Source organism: Hyperolius riggenbachi, chromosome 2 (assembly GCF_040937935.1).
Source record: "Hyperolius riggenbachi isolate aHypRig1 chromosome 2, aHypRig1.pri, whole genome shotgun sequence".
In the NCBI taxonomy this organism is placed as follows: Eukaryota; Metazoa; Chordata; class Amphibia; order Anura; family Hyperoliidae; genus Hyperolius; species Hyperolius riggenbachi.
The window spans coordinates 252638651-252654473 of NC_090647.1; the positions used below are offsets into that span (position 1 = coordinate 252638651).

The following is a 15823-nucleotide window of genomic DNA, read 5'->3' on the forward strand; positions in this document are numbered from 1 at the left end:
CCCCTGGAGGGTCTTTTACCACCAAATTTTCGGAAGGGGGTGTAGCTAGCACTTTGCTACCTACATCACCCCTCTGATCGCCGCTGGACTGCTCTGATCCCCCCCGATCATGCTGTTTTATACATACCCCCCCTCTCCATAGCCTCCAGGGGTCGCTATGCAACAATCGGAACTGCGCATGACGTCATGACATCAGACGTTATGCCCAATCGTTGCCATAGCAACGCCTGAAGCTATGGCGGAAGTCTCGGCCATCGAGGCCAGGTAAATATCGTCGACGGAGGGAGAGGGACAGTGCCGGGGGACTTTTTTTTTTTTTTTTTAAGCCACCCATGGCCGCAATTAATTGAACACCAGGGTGGTTAATTGCCTTCTCCAAGTAATTCCTCGCAGTACTTCCTTCACTCTTCCATATTATCTCTTTTAGATGCCAGTTCTCAATAGGTTATTATTCTTCCTCGAATTTTTAAAGTCAAGGCTTTTCTCTTTCCCCATATTTTTTAGGACATCATAAAAAGCATTTGATTATATTAGTTTTTACATAAACTGCTCAGTCTTACTATTCACGCTTCTTTTCCTTATATCATCTCCTTTATTCTCATTCTACAGGTTTTATTTTTTTGTGCATGTGTAATTTTTAGTTGGGTTATTCTTCCAAGCATGTTTCTTTCTTCATTAATATCATTTTATATGGTCATTCCACCATTGTGTTGCCTCTTGTGTTTTTTTCTCCTTACAACTGATACACAACAGGTCCTTTCTGCATATTTCAGGGTTATTTGTTTGAAAGTTTGCCTTGTTTCTTCTAGTTCCTGTCTCTTCCTGGAGTCTTCATATTTCTTCATTTTTTATTCTTTTTGAGTTTCATTTTATTTCCCTTTGCTTCTCTTCCAGTCTGTAGCCATCATAATTGTTACACACAGTGGTCTGTCCACCTTAAATGTATGTACAGTTATCATTTATTGATTTCTCTCTGACATCTTCCCAGTGGGGGCTGTGTTTTTGCATCAATTTGATGTTGATAATCATAAAATCATCATCCACACAAGATTGTAATACATTTGATACTCCTAACCATATTTTACAGTTTTACTTTCCCATTCTTTTCTACCATTTCCTGTGTGTGCATTAAGGTCTCCCAGTTTCATGACTTTGCCTTGACTGTTATCCACAATTGTTTTCAAGTCTTCATAAAAGGGCAATTTTTGTTCTATGTTGTTATCTTCCTTAAAAGGAATCTGAAGCGAGAAGTATATATATGGAGGTTGCCATATTTATTTTCCTAAAGAGACACTAGAGTAGGAGAAAAAAAAAAAAAAGCTTTACTCACCTGGGGCTTCCAGCAGCCCCCTGCAGCTGTCCGGTGCCCACGCAGTCTCGCTCGGATCCTCCTGGCCCTGCCGGCAGCTTCTTCCGTTTTTGTGGACAGGCGCCGACAGGCCAGGGAACGCGAGTGATTCTTCGCGTTCCTGGCCGCAATAGCGCCCTCTATACTGCTATTGCGGCCAGGAACGCGAAGTATCACACGCGTTCCCAGGCCTGTCGGCGCCTCTCGCCAAAAAGGGAACTAGCTGCCAGCGGGGACAGGAGCATCGGAGCGAGACTGCATTGGCACCGAACAGCTGCAGGGGGCTGCTGGAAGACCCAGGTGAGTAAAACTCATTTTTTTCTACTCTTAAGTGTCCTTTTAAGCAAATATTAATGCCATTTCTAATTGTATCTCTTTTACATCAGCTGTCCTCAAACTTTTTTGTTTAGTAAGCTCTAGCTTACAGTGTTTACTTTCACATTTAGTTGCATCAGTAAAGACCATCCAGCTGCTGCTCTCTGTTTTAGGAATTCCACTATGGCATAGACTATAACCCTCATCTAAACGTTCAGATCTGGGGGTGTAAAATAAGGAATTCTTGTATTTTGTATTATGCAGTCCTCAAATTCCATCTACACCTCACTTTTCTATCTGCTTTCTCTCTACTTTCTGAACATTCTCATCTAAACCTTTAGATACGGGAGTGTAAAATAAGGAATTCTTGTATTATGTAGCTCTTGAATTCCATTTACACCTCACTTTTCGACTGCTTTCTGTCTGATTTCTCTCTCCTCCATAATCTCAAAATTTTATCTTACCACCTGTTCTTTGGAACTTATTCTCTCCCATCTCATTCTGCAGCTATCCTCATCCTGCATCCCTGTACTAACATCGCTATTTAACCTATCTCTCTCCACTGACATCTTTCCATCCACACTCAAAAAAGGCTGCTGTGAAACCACTGCTTAAAACAAAAAATCTCTACATCCCACCGCAATCACCAACTATGTAGTAAAAGTGAAAAGGTACCGGGCACCAGCTGCGTTCCAAATGCTAATTTATTTCATCCCATCCAGTCACAGACACAACAATTAGGCACCAGGTCTAACAGCCGTTTCGCAAGCTGACAATGCTTGCTTCCTCAGAGTCTCTGAGGAAGCAAGCATTGTCAGCTTGCAAAACGGCTGTTAGACCTGGTGCCTAATTGTTGTGTCTGTCACTGGATGGGATGAAATAAATTAGCATTTGGAACGCAGCTAGTGCCCGGTACCTTTTCACTTTTACTACACAATTGATGTCTATATATCGGAGGCACAGTGAGTAAGTGCTAAGGAACCCCCCAGAAAGGTCCTGCTCTCCAGCATTTAGTGCCGATCATCTTTTCTGCTTACATCAAGCACTCACCAACTACCGCCCTGTATCACTTATACCATTTGCTTCTAAATTATTTGAACGCCATATACATTACATGCTGAACTAAACCATTATTTATCTGCTAACTCCCTACTGGATCAGAGGTGCTTGGCCTTTAGACTCACTACACTAGTTTTTTTTCACTCCATTTAGTGTCTGATGAAGCGGGATTGAACCTGCAAATGCATTGCTTGGTGGAGTACTGAATAAATATTGTTGACTAAAATCGACAGAATCGATGTATACTTATTGAGGAGGGAAGTCCACCACTACCTCTTCTTTTTAAACTTTTTTTTTTTTTTTTTTTTTTTTTTTAGACGGTTTTACCCTACTTTGGTGCCTCTGTTCCAATCCTTGTCTCATTGTGAAGTTCACCCTTGGCCCCCTAGTTTCCTATCTGCAGAGAGCGACTTCTTAACCCGAGCGGGGTCTGTTTCTAATTCCCGCCCCACCTGCCTGAACAGTGGTTGCCTGTGTGGTGACTCTTGCTTGTGAGTATAGCCATATACTCTTTTCACGTTTATAGAATTGCAACATAATCTACTACACTATATTGCGCTCTCGGTGTCCCCTTTTTGTTCCCTACTTGATCAGTACCAGTGTGGCTTTCACTCTAACCACACCACAGTAACTAGGGTTGCCAGGTCGGCTGATGGAGAAAACCGGACAGGGGGTGGAGTTAGGGGTGGAGTTAGGGGCGGAGTCAGAAGCGCACTTTTATGTAGAGTGGGGCTAAGCAATGGGCTTTTTAAAAAATTTTTTTATAGTATTTATATCGCACTGACATCTTCTGCAGCACATTACAGAGTACATAGCCATGTCACTAACTGTCCTCACCAGTAGTACTGGTCCAGTGCACATAAGACAGTTTTTCACCAGTAACTGCACATAAGAGACAGCTTTTCACCAGTAAATGCACATTATAAGAGACACCTTTTCGCCAGTAAATGCACATAATAAGAGACAGCTTTTCCCCAGTAAATGCACAAGAGACCGCTTTTCCCCAGTAAATGCACAAGAGACCGCTTTTCCCCAGTAAATGCACAAGAGACAGCTTTTCACCAGTAAATGCACATAATAAGACACAGCTTTTCACCAGTAAATGCACATAATAAGAGACAGCTTTTCACCAGTAAATGCACAAAAGAGACAGCTTTTCACCACTAAATGCACATAATGACAAACAGCCAGTGTTCCCAGTATATGTAGCCAGGGATATATGTGCCCAGTATATGTAGCCAGGGGGTATATATGTCCCAGTATATGTAGGCAGGGGTGTAAATGTCCCAGTATACGTAGGCAGGGGTATATATGTCCCAGCATATGTAGCCAGGGGGTATATGTGCCCAGAATAGGTAGCCAGGGGGTATATGTGCCCAGAATAGGTAGCCAGGGGCTATATGTGCCCGGAATAGGTAGCCAGGGGCTATATGTGCCCGGAATAGGTAGCCAGGGGCTATATGTGCCCGGAATAGGTAGCCAGGGGCTATATGTGCCCGGAATAGGTAGCCAGGGGGTATATGTGCCCGGAATAGGTAGCCAGGGGGTATATGTGCCCGGAATAGGTAGCCAGGGGCTATATGTGCCCAGAATAGGTAGCCAGGGGCTATATGTGCCCAGAATAGGTAGCCAGGGGCGGGGGGACGGGGGGCAATCTCCCCCCCCCCCCCCCCCTTCTTCCCTCACCTTAGGGTGCTGTCTCTCTCCCCCGCTGTCTCCTCCAATATTGATGTGCAGGCTGGCGGGTGGCTGCGGGCGGAAATTACCTCTGTGTCGCAGGCGCCGGAAGTTCGGGTCCCGCAGCCGCTGAGTTTCGACTCAAAAAAGATCCGGATCAAAGATCCGAATCATTCATGAGCCGGACAACACTATTCAGACTGATAGTTTTGTCCGGCTCATGAATGAGATTCTCAGCGGCTGCGGGACCCGAACTTCCGGCGCTGGAGCGACACAGAGGTAAGTTCCGCCTGCAGCCACTCGCCAGCCCTGCACATCATATTGGAGGAGACAGCGGGGGAGAGAGAGCACCCTAAGATGAGGGAAGGGGGGGGAGATTGCCCCCCTTCTCCACCGCTGCTCCCAGCTCTCTCTCTGCTGCGCTGTTCTCCTCCTGCGCTGCGGGGGGGCTCTAAAACCGGACAACTTAATTGTCCGGTTTAGCATGTTTTTTTACACTGGACACAGCGCACAAAAACCGGACTGACCGGTGTAAAACCGGACACCTGGCAACCCTAACAGTAACAGCTGTTACTGAGGTGGCCAATAATCTTCTTACAGCTAAATCCAAAGACCATTATTCCATACTTATCCTTTTTGATGTTTCATCAGTGTCGTATACTTTTGATCACACCTTACTCCTACAGATACTTTTAACTATAGACATAAAGGGCCTCGCTCTTTCCTGGATATCTTTCAATCTCTCTGGAAGGTCTTTCACAGTCTCTTACTTAGATCAGATCTCTTCTCCACACCCTTTGTCTCTGGGGGTACCTCAAGGCTCCTTAGTCCCCTGCTCTTTTACATCTACATGCACGATTTTGGCAACGTAACTCATTTGGTTTTCAATACCACTTACATGCAGATGATGCACAACTGTACCTCAAGACCCCAGACCTTAACTCCCTCCTCACACGTGTTCCTGACTGCTTGTCTGCTATATCCTCTTTTATGACCTCTCACTTCTTAAAATTTAATATGAGTAAAACAGAACAAATCATTTTTCCACCATCTCTGCCCACTTCTCTGTCTGATATAACAATAAATGTTAATAACACCCTATAACTTCAATTCCCAAAGCATGTTGCTTAGGTGGAATATTTGACTCCTTTCTCTCTTTTACTCCTCACATTCACTCCCTAACCAGCTCCTGTCATCTCCAACTTCCTATCTTGCATCCAACCTTTTCTCACTCAGGACACAATTAAAATGTTAGTACATGCTCTTATAATATCCCATTTTGGACTATTGTAATATACTGCTTTGTGGGCTACCAACTAACAGACTGGCACCGCTCCAATCTGTACTGAACATGGCTGCTCATTTCATTCATCTCTCTTTTTTCTTATCCTCTGCTGCTTTTTTCTGTCAAGATCTTCACTGGATACCAATTAGGGAGAGGATACATTTTTAATGCTTAAACCTAACCTACAAAACTCTCCACAATCTCTCTTCCCTAAACATTTCCCCATCCAGCTATTGCACTATCCCCGGGGTACAGTAGAAAAAAATGCACTTGGTATGCGGTTTGAAGTTTTTGAGATAGAGATTGAAGTCTCTGAAATATACAAAAGTGGGTTTGGCTGTAGAGACAAAACATGCGGTGTGGGCAAGAAATGGGCATTATATAAAACAGTAGGTATAGAAAAGAATCACCCTCTTGAAAATATTTACATTTTCAGCAAGTCTAAAATCATGTCACTAATTGTATATCAGAATAATCTACAGTGTTCTCCCCAGCAAAAACTCGGTATACAGAGGCGCCAGAGTAGAGTAAAACGTTTTAAAAACCGCTTAAAAGGAGAGGGGGATGTTAAGGTGGACTCACCTCCCCTCTTACAAAAAAAGAAAACTCACTTGAGTCTCAATAAAATAGAATTGTCAAGTAATTTATTCAACTCCACAAATGCAACGCGTTTCGCGGGCGTGACCCCGCTTCCTCAGGCAAAAATGGGAGCACAACTCAGTGGGTCAAGCAATAAGTTTGAGCGCCTCTGTGTAGGCGCTCAAACTTATTGCTTGACCCACTGAGTTGTGCTCCCATTTTTGCATTTGTGGAGTTGAATAAATTACTTGACAATTCTATTTTATTGAGACTCAAGTGAGTTTTCTTTTTTTGTAAGAGGGAGGTGAGTCCACCTTAACATCCCCTTCTCCTTTAAGCGGTTTTTAAAACGTTTTACTCTACTCTGGCGCCTCTGTATACCGAGTTTTTGCTGATCTTCTAGTCCACCCTGGGTGGAGGGGTGCATCCCCATCTACTATCTACAGAGAGCGACTTCTTAACCTGAGTGGGGTCAGGTCCTAATGCTCCCCACCTGCATTTAAAGTGGTTGCCTATTGGTAACCCGTGTTTGTGAGTATATATATATATATATATATATATATATATATATATATATTATACATAAAATTGTATTGAACTCTTCATTTTACCTGACAATACTGCACCATATTGGGCTCTCGATTCTCTTCTTGTTTTTAAGCATGTTCTCCCCAGGCTCTTTTAGCCGGGTGCTCCACCTGACTAATTTTGGGAATAACATTGATCTAAATCCCCATCATAGACAAAGGAGTATTTAGTGAGGGGGACAGTTAAGTTGCCAGTATGTTTGAGGAAACTGGAGTGCCTGGAGGAAACTCATTTACACTGGAAGAACAAATCCTATACAGTATATCACGCACAAAAACATAGTGTAGATACCATGTGTGCTGCACTATGGTACTTCAGATTGAATCTGAAAGTATATAAATTTATTTTTTTTTAGTTGGCCATTAAAATGCATTATGTAGAAGTTTTTTTGCTTTTTTTTTTTTTTTTTTTTTTTTTTTACGTGCATTTTTCTCTTGACAAACGCAGTCCAGAAACCTTTTCTGTTGTCGCTATAACGAAGAACATTGTAACAAAAATGTTTGTATCTGCGCAGGCTGTAGAGTTATACTGGGACCATTGTGACACACGTGCTGCTATCATTGTTTGGTCTGCTGAGACTCTGAAGTGGTAGCGCAACATTCATGAAATGAGCCGCAACACAATCCACTGGCTGGAAAGATGCGTGCAGTGGGACCTTTGCTCAACAGACAAAATGGCCCTTATTCAATTCCCTTTTTTTCCCTGTTCAATTTTTCTTCTTTTTTCTTTCAAAGTGTAGGGTAAATTGCCCCTACGGGGTACTTACCCTGAGAGGGGAAGCCTCTGGATCCTCCTCCACAGGCAGTTCCAGTGCTGGGTCTGCCAAAAAGCCACTTGTTGACTGGAGAGGTGAGTGAGAGCTCTGCACTCATACTCTGCATAGGGCTTCAGGGAGCGCAGCATTAGCAGGGGGGACGTGTCGCCAGCTCTAGGCCCCCTATGCTCAGATATTGCCACACTCCCACACTCAGTTGGACCAGCAAACACTCGTCCTCAGTAATGTCAGTCGATTTCTGCTAGATATCGAACGGGTAGCATGTTCGGCTAACAGTCTTTGGCAGAGTTGATCATAATAATCGAATCGGCCAAGAAATGTTTCATAGTGTATGTGCACCTCTTAGTCTATGATATGGACATAAGACTATTATAGTAGGGATTAGAATTTGAGTTCCTCTGAGAAACAATTAAAACTACTCAAAGTGCTGTAGAAAAAGTCACCGCTATATAAATGCACAATAATTATTGTTACTATTGACTTATAAAGCGCCAAGATATTCTGTGGTGCTGTACTGAGGTAAGGTAGCCATACATCTAGCGATGATGGGAAGATTCAACAAAGAGACTACTCTCTCTCTGATTGTATCTGATTAGAGAGAGATCTGCTGGCTGCCTATAAACCACAGGCCGGTTCCTGATCGATGTCAGCATTAAATCTCCTGGGAATCGGCCAAGTCCGCTACCTCGCCGTTGCCACCCTAGTGTATAAATGAACCCCCCATTGTGTGCTCTTCGGTTTCTGTATAGCACGCCTTACGTGTGTGACATCACACACGTACCATGACGGTGGCATGTATACCACTAACGGAAGAGCCAGGGATTCCAACAACGGATGGGCAGCGCGCAGTGGGCGACACAGGACAGGTAATGTATAATTGCATACATGTGTGGCACGTTTATACACTAGGGGGGCAGTGCCACGGTTTTGTTGCATTAGTCACTTGTCCAAATATCACGTGCCCTTACTGCTGCACACTTGATTGACCACGTTGTCCCAACATCTTGCAGCATGTCCAATGGATACATGCGACTGATTTTTGCCCTGAAATTGGTTGCATCATCGATCAGGCATGCTCTAAGTGGCACCGTTTTCATGGTCAATTGGCTGCCAAGTCGAGATGTATGACCAGGCTAAGAAACAAATGTGGGGTACATAATAATACAGACAATGGCATATAGATAAGGGTTATAAATTACAGAATTGATTAGTAATTACAGTGACAAATGTAGCATGATGAATAAAATTCCAAAGACACAACATGTATAATAAATTCTAAGACACAATTCCAAGGTAATAAGTGGCTTTTATTTGCCAAATAAGCTTAGCTTTGCAGTGAATTTGTATGTGAAAGAAACCATTCCTTTATTGGTAATCTTACATGACAGGTAGGACAAGGGACACATTCATTGCTACACGTGAGAAGGCAGATAAGCTGCCGTGCGTTTGTCCTTCTCTCAGTACAGGTGATGATAATGTGAATAATGACTTCAGTGATCTCATTGTAATACCGCACAGTGCAGTCAGTGTTCAATCCTGTGGAGCATGTAAATAAAATTGGCAGTGGCACAGTTATCAGCATTTCTGACTGACTTTTGATACTGACCAAGGATTACTTTTTATTAGCTATCATGGCAGGACTTCTTAATTAGGCTGCTATTGCAGTGAATGTGTTTCTGAGCTTCAGTCATTCTGCTGTATTTTTTTTTTATAATGGAGTGAACTAGGAGTTCCTTTTTAATTAGTCCTGACAGTGCTTACCAAATTATATTTATATACTGCAAATATTTTAACAAATTGTACTAGACTGACATGCCTATTTCTGGAGCATCTGGTGTACTGCAAAATGGGCATTACACAAGTTAATAGTGTTACACAAGTAGCATAGCACGCAGTATGCTAGCATGCATTATCTCAGCAACGTGGGTTTTGCTACCTGCACAATGTGTGTTATGTACCTGGTGTATGTATCAGTAAAACTGCTGTTTGTTAAAAAAAAACAAAAAAACAAAAAATGGATGTTTATTGAACAGAAAAGGTCATGACATACAAAAATGACACATCAGAACAAAGTACATAGAATTACAACAGAAACTGCATGGCTGAATATATAAAACAAATGAGCATCATTAGGTCACAACAACGTACACTAGCAGATTAACAAGTCACGCAATTAACAGTTGCAGACAAAAAAATAAGTGATAAGCGAGCATCCCATGTGACTAATGTAGTGCCACGATAACCTCATACACTCCGTTAAGGATCAGTATATGTTGGCAACTTAAGTGTGGTCTTTCCATCTATCCCTAATTAAATGAAACGGTGGCACCTGCTTTCTATGGGCATACACTGTTTATTTTTTATGGGAAGGTTAATATCAAGCGTTTAATCCATCTAGAAAATGGGGGGGAAGGTGGAGCCAACCCAGTTCTATCTTTTGTCTAGCCGCGAACAAGGTCTCATGCAGGAATGTTTAAGTGCTGTAGTGCATTCCCTCATCTGTGATAATACTTAAAACGCATATAAGAGGGTCTAGTGTTACTGGACTTCCCATCTTATCATGCAAAAATTACTTGAGTCCAGAAAACAACTACTGGGGGACATACCCATATTAGGTGGTAAAAAGAAGGGGAATGTACTCTGCACTTAGCGCAATCTCCACTTGCATCCGCTTTGTATTTAGCCACCCTCGCTGGAGCCAGGATGTATAGCTGGGTAGCACGGTCTTTGACATTTACTGACACCTTTTGTCACTGCCTCCAACGCATCCTCCCAATCATCCTCATCAATGTCCAGACTTTCTCTTATCCATATGTCTTTTGCAACCTCTGTACGTTCTATGGCTTTGTCACTAATCATCACTTTATATACATCACCAATCAGGTGCTTCACAGGTTCACTTGCTATTAAAGCCAAGACCGGGTGTGCTTCAATTTGTTCCAAGGTATCTCCAAATTGTTGATGCATTGCATGCCTTAATTGGAGGTAACGGAAATAATGGGAAGTTAGAAGGGATGGGCCTCTGTAAGATTGGAAAAGGAAATCAGCTTGCCCTGTTCTATGATTTGTCCCAGGAACATCACTCCACTGTCTGCGTTGCCAGAAATGCGGGTCAGGTACCGTAGCTAGTTTGTAAAACTGCTGTGTACTGCAAAACTAAAGTTGGATGAATCGACCCCAATGGCATTTAGTTATCTGAAGTGGTGGATTGCTAAATGACTTGCAACAAATGTCCCCTCAGTATGCCTCCAGCTTATTCGTTGTCTGTCATTCCTCCCTGCTGTTTCAGATGTTATGTACTTTTACAAACTGTTGAGCTCGCAAACTGGCATATAATGACCATTGTCACAAGTTTAAATACACCCACAACATGTGAGGGACCAATCAAATACTCAGTTACACTTCAAGTTAGGAGAGACCAATTAGGAGAGGGAGAATGACCGCTGGACCTGATGAGGTCCAAATTTAGATTGTGGTCCATGGCAGCAGCACCTGGCGTAGCTGATGGTCTGTGCGCCTAAATCCACATATCCACTTTTTTGGAACTAAACTAAATTGTAAAACTCCATATTTTGCTATGAATTCTTTGTGTTACGCGTAATGTAGATGTGTGGCAGAGGCGTGTCTTAAAGGTGTCTCTCCTATTTCAAATTGGAGGTATGTCAGCATGATCTGCACTTTTACAGCTGTGTCCATATTCTGAGAGTACCACTGATCAGCACTGGAAAATATACCGGTAGGTATTTTGTAAAACAATCTGCTTCTTAAAAATACCACCATTGGCAGTCGGTTTATCCTGCATCTTTTTTCAGGTGCACCAATTGTAGTAGTTATCTTTTTGCAGGGCCATCGGTACCCTAGCTGCATGCAAGTGTCTTTTAAAACCTAAAATTAAGCCTGAATTTCTGGCATTTTTCAGTTAACTGACCTGATATAGCGGTATATTCTATAATGCCAACGATAGAATAAACCAGTGACTCACTGGTTGATGAAGCCTGGATCTCGGAGTTCTGTCTGTACTTTTAAGTTTATCCACTTTGAATATGCCTAAAGCAGTGTTGTAACTGCATCATAGTCAAGAAAGATCCTGTGGGCAACTAGCAGCCTTTAGCCAGCCAATACTATGCATAACAGTGTCTTGCAACAGCTGCTGTGAATTGACCTTCTACTGTTCTCTTACATTTCTATATTACCACAGGCTCAAACTGAAACTCCTAATTTGCTTTTGTATGTAACTTTTTTATACATTTACGTTTCCTCTCTAGAAGTTTTACAATACATGTGTTGGGTGATGGGCTGTGTGAAATCAGTTTACATTGTTTGCCTCAGTAAAGCTGTTGTTACATCCTCAAATATGCTGAGAAGGAAATTTCGCTTACTTCTGCATTATTAGAAGGGCATCTTATTTCAGTATCACTTTTGCTTTGTGGAGTTTTGTACTCATTGTACATCGTTCTCAGCACAGATGGATATCCTATTAATTCTCTGCAGACTTAACAAGCCCTGGCTGAACTTAGGATAAGGTAGGCATGAATTATTTTATTTTTTTTGGTAAATAGAATAGACATTAAAGAGAACCTTAAAGCGGATCTGAGATGAAAAACTAACTATAACAAGTAACTTGTCTATATATCTTATCTAAAGTTTAGATAGTTTACACAGCAAATCTAGCTGCAAACAGCTTTAATAGAATATGATTGATTATTCCTGTGATACAATGACAGCAGTTATGTTGTTTGTAAACATTACACAGAAGCAGGGTTATCTGCATCTTGAGCAAAAAAAACCTAATCCTCCCTCCTCCCCTCTGCCACTGAAATTTCTGGCTAGTAATACCTCCCCCTCCTCTTGCCCAGACTAAGCTCCCATAAGCCCTTGCTACTGTCTGAAAGTGCCTTGGCTCTCTGAAAACCTGGGGGCATGTCTTCTTAAGTGTATAGGGAATTAGAGTATTAAGACAAAAACAAAAAAGTATTTGGCTTGAGGAATACCCTATAAACAATAGGAAAGGAACACAATTATGCAATAAGTAAAAGTTCACCTCGGATCCACTTTAAGTAACATAACGAGATAGACGTGTGTGTACAGTGCCAAGCACACAAATAAATATGCTGTGGTGCTTTTCTTCTTTCTCTGCCTGAAAGAGTTATTATACTATGCAGACCCAAACCCCCAGACTACTGATAAGGAATTACAGCTATAAAATACTTTGCTCAAGGAAACCCAGTTCTATGGCAGGAGAGGATGCAAAAAGTTCAATCATTCATATATTTGAGCACTGCTGAGACAAAACAATAAATGTTTTTTTTTTTTTCCCCCCAAAGTTTTTCAAGTCTTAAAGGTGGCTACTAAAGATACAATTTCTAGCGGAAAAACGTTCAAGCGATCAGATCATTCTGATCAGAAGTGAATTTGTTCACTACACCATCCGTGAACCAATCTTTGCTTCCTGTCTATCACAACCAACAAGAAAATCTGAATTCTGGTTGGATGAAAATCCAATCGGACGACTGTTTTTATAATCGTTCTTAATAGATTGTCCATCAATTTAGATGATTTAAAACCAATCTGATCAGAGTTTCTGATTGCTCTAATGATTATTTTTATTTGCTAGAAATTGGACCGTTAGTGACCACCTTTAAACATAACATAAAACTCTGGGAAATCTAAACTCATTTTTAGGAGTAGGAGGATAGATACAATTGTTTAACTCATCACTTTGTTTTTACTTAAGTTTCACTTTAAATATAAACTTTGAAAACCTATTAAAAATAGGGGTATACAGATCAATTCTCAGGCATCTAATTGATCGACGTGCCAATTCTTTATTACATTGAGAGGCTCGGGTACTGAAGTAGGATAGAGTCGAGCAATTGCAATTTCCTTTTACTTTGTTCCTCAAGCAATACAAAGCTTGTAGCAGTCCAAGCATCCCCGGGCTGTCATGTGGACCAGTGTTTGTGATTTTAGCAGTCCAAGCAGTCAGCTCTCAGTAGAAATTGGCAAATGGGGAATCAGTTGTCAAGCTGTCTAAATTTGCATACAAAATTTGCATAACCCTACAATCAACTCAGAATTTAGACAGTAACCAATTCACTCAAAATTTAGACAGTATTCTAAAGGGAAGAGAGATCTGAAGATCCTTGTGATGCTGAAGTAGTGTACATGGGAGGTGGTGCTATCACTACTATCTCGGCGGCAGCAGCAGATGGTGATGCAAGGCAGCTACAGCAGAGAAACACAGGAAGAGCTGTAATAGTGACCAGGTGAAAAAACTTAAGTATTATTAGTACCGTGTATACTCGCATAAAAGCCGACCCGTGTATAAGCCGAGATACCCACTTCTCCCTCAGAAACCAGGAAAAAGTGATTGACTCATGTATAAGCCCTCTCCACAGTAGCCAGATGTCCCCCCTCTCCATAGCCGGATGTGCCCCAGGACCATACAGCTGTGTCTGAGGAAGCCACTAGATGGCGTCATAGATATGAGACACAGCGGTTGACACTCAGGAAGAATCCCCAATCACTGCACCGCTGACAATGCTGCTTGCATGCACCGCTCCACAAGCCATGAGGACACAGGTAGTCTTGAGCAGCACACTCACAGCAGGGTGCAAGCTGGTAAGAGCAGGATCACTAGTGCGCAATCCTTACGCTCCTCTGCCATTAACAAAACCTGCTCCACCATTTATTTTGCTCCACTGACCGACCATATAAGCAGAGGGGATACTTTTTCAGGACATTTTTTTATGCTGAAAAATTAGGCTTATCAGCAAGTATATACAGTAATCAAAGTATAGCTTTTTAAAATATAGGAAAATGATGTTTATAAGCATTGTGTTTTCAAAGTTTAGGGCCTATTTTCACTAGGAGCAAATCCAAAATGGCCATGGCTAAGCTGTGACATGCATGGCTATAGGATTCAGGTGCGTGCTGCAGAAAACTCCGCATGCTGTCCAGATTAGCACCAAAGTTCGATATAGGCATTTCCCCACTCGCATGCGTGGAAACGCTGCAGATTCGGTCTGGATCTGCACGTTCTTGAAATGGCCCTCAAAATGGAGATATGTTTTATGCTTCTATGAAGATCATCATCCAATCTTATTTTGTAGTGTCCTCCGTGAGAAATTAGGGGGCAATTTGTGATTTTTCTTTTTAAGTGAACATGATCCCACTACTACAGTAGGCAGCCTCACCACCTTTTCAGAAAATACAAAATACAGTGGTCTGTGATGGGGCTTTATTGAGCCCTTTTTGGTCCCTTTTAAAATGGCTGGACTTTTCTGCAAGGATGTATATTGCCACGCCCCCTTCTCCTTCAGCTGGGTCATGTATTGCTTCTGCACCAAGGCAGAGGGTGAGGAGTTTTTACATGGGTTTCAGGGAGGAGCTGGGACTACAAGATGGCTGTAGTCAAACTTCTAGTTAACTTGGTGTACTTTCTTAATATTCTTGTTTTAGAGCACTTTGTTTACTGACTGGTTGCAAGGCTGTCTAGCATGCAGGCTCACCCCCAGTGTCTTGTAAATATGACTTCAGGTTTACATAATTCTACACGCAAACTCGATCAACATTTCCAGGTGGCGATAATCTGTAGCATTAGTGAGAGTGATCTCCCAGGATAGAACATTCCTCTCACTCAAGCATTACATGACAAACAAAAAGTACCAAATGCTTCTGAGCTAAAAACAGCAGTTCCTCACACTGTATGCACTGAATAGCCTTGTTTTGCCTTTGAGTGAATACTATAACAATTGTGTTGTTTTTAGATCATATCTGTCAGCATAGAGTTTTATTATAAAACTTGTTAGGTGTTTTATTATACAGTAAAAACCCCATTATCCGTCACCAACAGGGATTGGCTGATGTCAGATAAGTGTAGTTTCTGGTTGTGTAACCAGTACTATACCTCACACTGTATACTTACCTTAAACCCTATATTAATGTTAAAATACAGTAATTAAAAACATATTAGGACAAAATACAGACTTAACTTAATGTAACAGAGTTTTATTACTGTATAAAGAAGTGTAAAAGTAGATGTATGCATTCTTCAGGAAGGATTTTTTTAATGGTTGCTTGAGAATTCTGGTAAACTGAGTTCTGGATAAGAAGGTTTTTTTACTGTATAAAGGTTTTTAAGCTGATCTTGAAGTGCCTTTATATATCAAATTCTTGCTCTCTGGTAGCTGCTTTG

The 15823-nt window shown here is 41.7% G+C and overlaps 1 protein-coding gene across 2 annotated transcripts in view; it reads left to right on the forward strand.

Annotated features, from left to right (window-relative positions):
- CAMKK1 (calcium/calmodulin dependent protein kinase kinase 1) overlaps window positions 1–15823 on the forward strand; it is a 350786-nt gene that overhangs the window by 26601 nt on the left and 308362 nt on the right. Inside the window, exon 2 of one of the 2 annotated variants that reach the window (XM_068268513.1) lies at window positions 12092–12149. The exons of the other annotated variant lie outside the window; for it this stretch is intronic. The gene's annotated coding sequence lies outside the window, so the exon portion shown is untranslated. The remainder of the gene's footprint in view (window positions 1–12091; window positions 12150–15823) is intronic. 2 annotated transcript variants of the gene reach the window in all.